This window comes from Cryptomeria japonica, chromosome 3, assembly GCF_030272615.1.
Source record: "Cryptomeria japonica chromosome 3, Sugi_1.0, whole genome shotgun sequence".
In the NCBI taxonomy this organism is placed as follows: Eukaryota; Viridiplantae; Streptophyta; class Pinopsida; order Cupressales; family Cupressaceae; genus Cryptomeria; species Cryptomeria japonica.
In genome coordinates, this window is record NC_081407.1 from 911,951,705 (window position 1) to 911,958,624 (window position 6,920).

Here is a 6,920-nt window from a genome sequence, read left to right on the forward strand (position 1 = left end):
TTGCTTTTCAGCACTCTGATGGATATCGTGGTTTTTTCAGGTCCTGGGATCTCTTTTCTGAGTAGAAAAAATTACCAACGCCATGAGGGGGTTGATGTTTGCCTGTTGTTTGCCATCTTCCTTTGTCAAGTGAGTGTTCCTTCCATGACATTCGCCTCATGATGATATGTCTCAGCACCTTTGATGTTCCTGGTTCTTCGTCATGCAGTTGTTTTTGGCTGTCCTTTTCAATGTTCCTGTCCTTCTCCCACTTCCGCATTATGGGGAGGTTTATCCTGTTGGTTCTAAAGCTTCCATGGTTTGATTGAGTAGCTCTTCAGGCTTTGGTTTCTCATGCCATCTGTATCTTTGATTTCAGTTGTTTTGCCTTGTTTGCCTCCTGATTCGAGTAGTGTCATTTGAGGGCACTCATGCAGATTACAGTCTTCTCTACCTAGTCATGTTCTAGTTCAGTGGATGTTCTTCAGATCAACAGTTATTCTTTGACAGAGTTTGCAGGGTCTTCATGCTTCAGTGATATTCTTTTTCATCTCTTTTTGGAGTAGAGTTTTGTTCCCACGTGGTTTTCTCTATTTCTCCAGTTCATAGAGATTTCATTGTATTTGGGTACCTGATCAGGCCTTGTTGTCAGGACCCATCTTTATTTCTTTCAGTAGCTATTCTAGGTTTTAGCTTCTCCCTAAGTCTAGCTTAAGGGGGGGTGTTAGAGTATTCGGGTATTTACTTGATTAATTAAACATTATTTGTTTAATTATTTAAGTTCCCTTTATCTCTTTTACACTTAAGCTAACTTTAGGTGCATATAATTAATTATTTTAATTAATTATTATGTGCAAACCTAGGTTTTCCCTTTTAGGGTTTCTTGACCTATTAAAGGTTGAGTTCTTTCTTTTCATTGTATGAAGAAGGATTATTATTGACAATACATTTTGGAGATTATTGAGCTCTCATCTTTTGGAGCATATTTTTCCTATGTATTCTTTCCTTCTGTGATTTGCTTCATTGCTTCTCCTTGTAACAGGTTTTTCAGCTTGCAGAGATTATTTGGGCTCCTGTGGTGTTGTATTTTCTCAACTCCTATACTAATCTTCCTTCCAAAGTTTATCAACCCCTAGGGTCATGTTTACAAGACATATTTATTCCATACCAATTAGTTTCTCATCCCAAACTAACTTACAAATACCCTTTAACAACATATTAAAAATTTGTCATTGCAAGTGAAAAGTTGTCATGACAACATTGACAACAATGACAACTTGTTAGCAACTTTTACATCTTTGAACCAAATAACCCCAAAACTTCATAAATGGTTCCATATGATCACTAATGGTTCAAAATGACCTTATTTACATCAAAAATCACAAAACGAGACAAAAACCCAAAAATAGTTCACTTTGAGCATGAGGGTGCTCTCACACCACTAGAGATAGTCCAACTCAAACTTGGTGAACTGAAATTACGTCTGCTTGATGATTGTCCCTACACTCACTTCTACAATTTCATCATTTGGCTCTAGATCCAAAAATGAAACCTGACAAAGGGAATCACTCTACTAAAGAAAAAGAAACATATGTCCATGTTTGTGGCTTTCATGCCATCCATGTGGTGCGCTCTACCTCTCATCATTATGGTAAGGCTCAATTAAAAAAATCTTTATTATTTGCTTGCTATTTCCCAATCTTACCTTTTTATTGGCACATGATTTTTTTAAAAATTGCATTACATAGGGCATATGTGTTAAATCTTTTCTTTAAAGAAACAAAATAAAGATTGTGGATATAGCTTCCCCTAATTTAGATTTAAAAACTATGGCTCTAATACAATGTTACTGGCACAACTTTGTCAAATGATAAGTTGAGTACATGCATTCTTTGATAGTAATAGAGGATGATTTCCTTGCCTCTTTGAAGCAGTCACCGGTTAGGAGGGAGCTCAAAGAGATCAATCCGGACCGGTCAGCAAGAGTAAACACAACAAAAACACAAAGATATGATTGAGGCAATGCAGAACAGATTGAATTATAACATGAAAACTGATTACAACCAATCGGTAACAACTGGGTTACAGCATAACCGACTCACAGGCCTGCTAGAACATGCTCAAAATACAGAATAGGTCACAACCGAGACCTCAAAGCTATAGATCTATCTTCTATGTTCTATCTTCTACCTTCGATACATTCTAATGCTCAATTACAATGATTTATATGATCCGAGGGGATCCGGTTGGCCCAAAAAGGGATCCAAACCTGAAGAACAAGACCTAACATGTAAAACCAACAAGGTCAGCCTGCGCTAAGAGATTCCTCTGGAAAATCCAAAGGATGAAGTGTCGATCATGAAAAAAGGTCGGCCACATGCCAAGAAACATCGAAATCAATGCCCAAGGCTCTGCAAGCTTCGAAAGGGATTCCAGTAGATCACCAAAAATAGGTCCAAGCAACCGGTAACATGAAACTGTCAAGGAAACCGATAGCGATAACTTGTTGAAAATTGATCCAAATGTGATGCAGTTTGGAAATAAGAAATATGATCAAGTATTCAAGTAGAATCCAACTCCACAAGATCTAGTGAGCCAAAACTGGGACACACATAAAGAAATGTTGAAACTGTAAACAGAAAGGAAAACATAAAGGAAAATGTTTTTGGTTGATGCAAGATTGCTATAAACCGAGGATGCTCCTGCATCACTCTTATATGTTATTCTTCCTTTAACAAAACCCCTCACTATGCATTGAAGTGATTTTTATTTAGATTTTATCTTTAGAGGCTATTGTTTAATGATCTCCATCAACTTGTCTATCTATATGGGGAGAACTTACTAGGTTCTATCCTAAAAATTCAAATGGTGCATTTGAATTTTGTCAAACAATTCAAATGCATTGTCTGTGCTTCCACATTTTGTATGCATATGTACCATATATATGCGTGCATGTGTGTGTGTACCCCTGTCTATTTACACACATTCAACAACATTGTTCAGAATGTTTTTTTTTTCAAGAACCAAAAACTTAGTGTTCATTGTTCCTTGATTGAGGATTGGTATTGGTAGTGAGTAATATGACATGAACAAGGCAGGTCAGGTCACTCCAACATTAACTGGGAACTAATTACCATAGTTGTGCTATTTTTATTTGAAAATAGACCATTTCAAAATACTACAACAAAATTTAAGAGTGTTGCATCTATTGATCATGTGGATAACAAAAGTTGAGTTTTGAAATTAGATTTTTAAATTTTATTTACAAATCCCTTAGGTTTAGATTCTTTCCTTCTTCACATTTCACTAGTTTAGCACTTCAATTGAAGCAAACATGTTGTCCTTTCTTTTGACATTGTTGGCTTTAAACATCATACTTTGATATTTAATTCATACCCACTTGCACAAGGAAAGTTGAATTTTTTGGACATGAGAATAAGTTATTATGGTACGTGTAAGAGCATCCTTACATTTGTTATTAATAGTCTATGATGCATGTAAGAGTATCTCCTATATTTGGGGGATTCTTATGACAACTTGTAAGGTGTAATATCATGTAAGAGGCTATGTTTGGCATGTAGGGGTCGAATAGAATCTTACTATGGTTTTTTGGAACCTTGTTTTGGCCCATGATAATGTTTTATGGTGGTAAATTGGAGCCCCAAGGGTCTATATATTAAGGGGTTGAGTTGGAGAAAAAATAAGTTTTTTTATAGGTACACAAATGTTGTCGAATTGATGCAGGATTGAGGAAATGTTTTTGTATTGTAATCTCTTTGAAGAGTAATACAAATTTGCCCTCTTTTCTTGGTGGAGTTTTTTCCTAAAAGGGTTTCTCCATGTAATCACGGTGTTATTGTTAGAGTATTCGAATATTTACTTGATTAATTAAATAATATTTGTTTAATTATTTAAGTTCCCTTTATCTCTTTTACACTTAAGCTAACTTTAGGTGCATAATAATAAATTATTTTATTAATTATTATGTGCAAGCCTAGGTTTTCCTTTTTAGGGTTTCTTGACCTATTAGAGGTTTATTCTTTTCATTGTATTGTAAAGAATTATCACATTACACATTTTGTGAATATTGAGCATATTTTCTATGTATTTGTTTTATCTGTTATTTGTTTCCTTTTTTCTCCTTGTAACAGGCTATTCAGCTTGCAGAGATCATTTGGGCTCCTATGGTGTTGTGTTTCTCAACTCTCACATGGTATCAAAGCTCCAGATTTGCAGCTATCTATTTTTGTTTTGAGAATTTTTGCATTGGAAGCAAATCTGGGGTTTTTCAGAAGTTTTTTTTATGCACCTAGGGAAAGGCCTTTTTTCTTAGCACTTTGGGCCTAAACGGACCTCACCATCATTCTCAGAAGGCCCAAAAACCCTTATGGTCATTTAAAACTTGACCATTTTTAACTCCTGAGCCTCTGGGTGATTTTGGGACTTGTTCTTTAGATCTGTATATTCGGGGGTTTGTGCAGTTGTTGTTTTTTCATTTTTGGGGGTAGCTGATTTTTTGGTACATTTTGGTGCCAAAAGAACCTCACAGTTGGATTCAGAAGGCTACTTCCATGAATTTTGATATATAATGCCTATTTTCAGTGATAGGGGTATCTGGGGCTTGATTTTTTTATTGGCACATTTTTCGAGGCACAAAAATCCGTACGGATGTACCTGTGCAAATGGGTCAGAAAATTTTCATTAAAAAAAATTAAAAAAATTAAAATATTTAAACCCTTTTTATGCCATAAAAGGGGTTTTTTTTATTTTGGCCGTAACTTGGTCATACAGAGGCATTTTTCGACAAATCTTATATCGTTGGAAAGCTCTTTCCGAGCTCTATCCAGATATAGAGGTTTGAACTTTTGATTTATTTTTTTTTATAGTGTGTTTTTCTGTCAAATCCATAGGTTCCTTTTTGCACTTCGGGAGCCATAGAATGAGCATCCAAACTCTGTTTTTTGAAAACTTTATATCGTTGGAAAGATTGTCATGTGTACTTTCTAGCCATATGAGTTTTCTTTCCAGATTCTACTTCAGGAATGTTTTCTTCAATTTTTTTCTTTTTCAGCACTCTATGGATATCTTGGTTGTTTCAGGTCCTGGGATCTCTTCTCTGAGTAGGATGTCTCTATTTTGGTTCTCCTTTCTATTTGTAGTATTCTTATCATTGTAGCTTCTTTTATGCAAATGCACTGAGATAAAGTGCCATTATGCATTGTTTACTTGGGATCTTGCACATCTTGTGCCTTATTGTACATGCACTACTTATAAAGTGCCATGAGGGGGTTGATGTTTGCCTTGTTTGTCATCTATCTTTGTCCAATGAGTGTTCCTTCCACGACATTCGCCTCATGATGTGTGTCAAGTGAGTGTTCTTTCCACGACACTATGTACTGTCTTTGCACCTTCGATGTTCCTGGTTCTTCGTCGTGCAGTTCATGTTGGCCATTCTTTTCAGTATACCTGTCCCTCTCCCTTCTCAGCATTATGGGGAGGTTTGTCTTGTTGGTTCTAATGCTTCCGTGGTTTGATTGATCAGCTCTTCAAGCTTTGGTTTCTCATGCCATCTGTATCTTCGAGTTCAGTTGTTTGCCTTTGTTTGCCTTCTAATTCGAGTAGTGTCATTTGAGGGCACTCATACAGATTACACTCTTCTCTACCTGGTCATGTTCTATTTTAGTGGAGGTTCTTCATATCAGCAGTTATTCTTTGATAGTGTTTGCAGGTTCTTCATGCTTCAATGATTCTTCTGATCTTCTCTTGTTCCTATCTTTTTGGAACATTCTTGTTTGGAGGCTTTTTCAGTCCTTCTTGCTTTTTCCATCTCTATTTGGAGTAGAGTTTTTTTCCCATGTGGTTTTCTCTATTTCTTCAGTTCATCGAGATTTGGTTGTATTTGGGTACCTGATCAGGCCTTGTTGTCGGGACCCATATTTCCTTCTTTCAGTAGTTGTTCTAGGTTTTAGCTTCTCCCTGAGTCTAGCTTAAGGGGGGGGGGGGGGGGGCGGGGTTAGAGTATTCAGGTATTTACTTGATTAATTAAACAATATTTGTTTAATTATTTAAGTTCACTTTATCTCTTTTACACTTAAGCTAACTTTAGGTGCATAATAATTAATTCTTTTATTAATGATTATGTGCAAGCCTAGGTTTTCCTTTTTAGGGTTTCTTGACCTATTAGAGGTTTATTCTTTTCATTGTATTGTAAAGGATTATCACATTACACATTTTGTGAATATTGAGCTCTCATCTTTTTGAGCATATTTTCTGTGTATTTGTTTTATCTGTTATTTGCTTCCTTGCTTCTCCTTGTAACAGGTTATTCAGCTTGCAGAGATCATTTGGGCTCCTGTGGTGTTGCGTTTCTCAACTCTCACAGTTATTTGTTTATTATTTTGTGGTGTTATCTTTTGATGTTATAGCTTATTTTTTTCATATGATAAACACTATTAAATCTAATTTATAGTTTGTTTTAAGCTTCTATTATTATCATCCACCTCTTCTTTTCTAACAGTCAGCTGAAACTTTTTAAACATATTGACCCCAAAATCATATACCCCTTTTGTACAATCTTATGTTGATTTGTCATATGCTACAAGGTAATGCAATTGTGATAGTAGTGATTCTCTTCTATCATGTGCAACAGAGGTCTTACTAATAAGAGGGCAACATGGATATTCACTTTATAAGATTTTTTTCGTGTAGGATATTATACACTTTTGCAAATTATGGTGAAATTGAATTGTGGCTTACTCTATATTATGCTACTCTATATGTAGGAAATTATAAATTTCTATAAATTATGCTAAAGTTACTTTGTGGATAACTCTATATTGCGTGGGAAACATGTTGGGATAAAGGTGTCTCAATTTTAGAGTCCTAACATGTTTATTATTTAATTTATAAGTTGTAAATTTTAAGGGAATAGTGTCATAAGT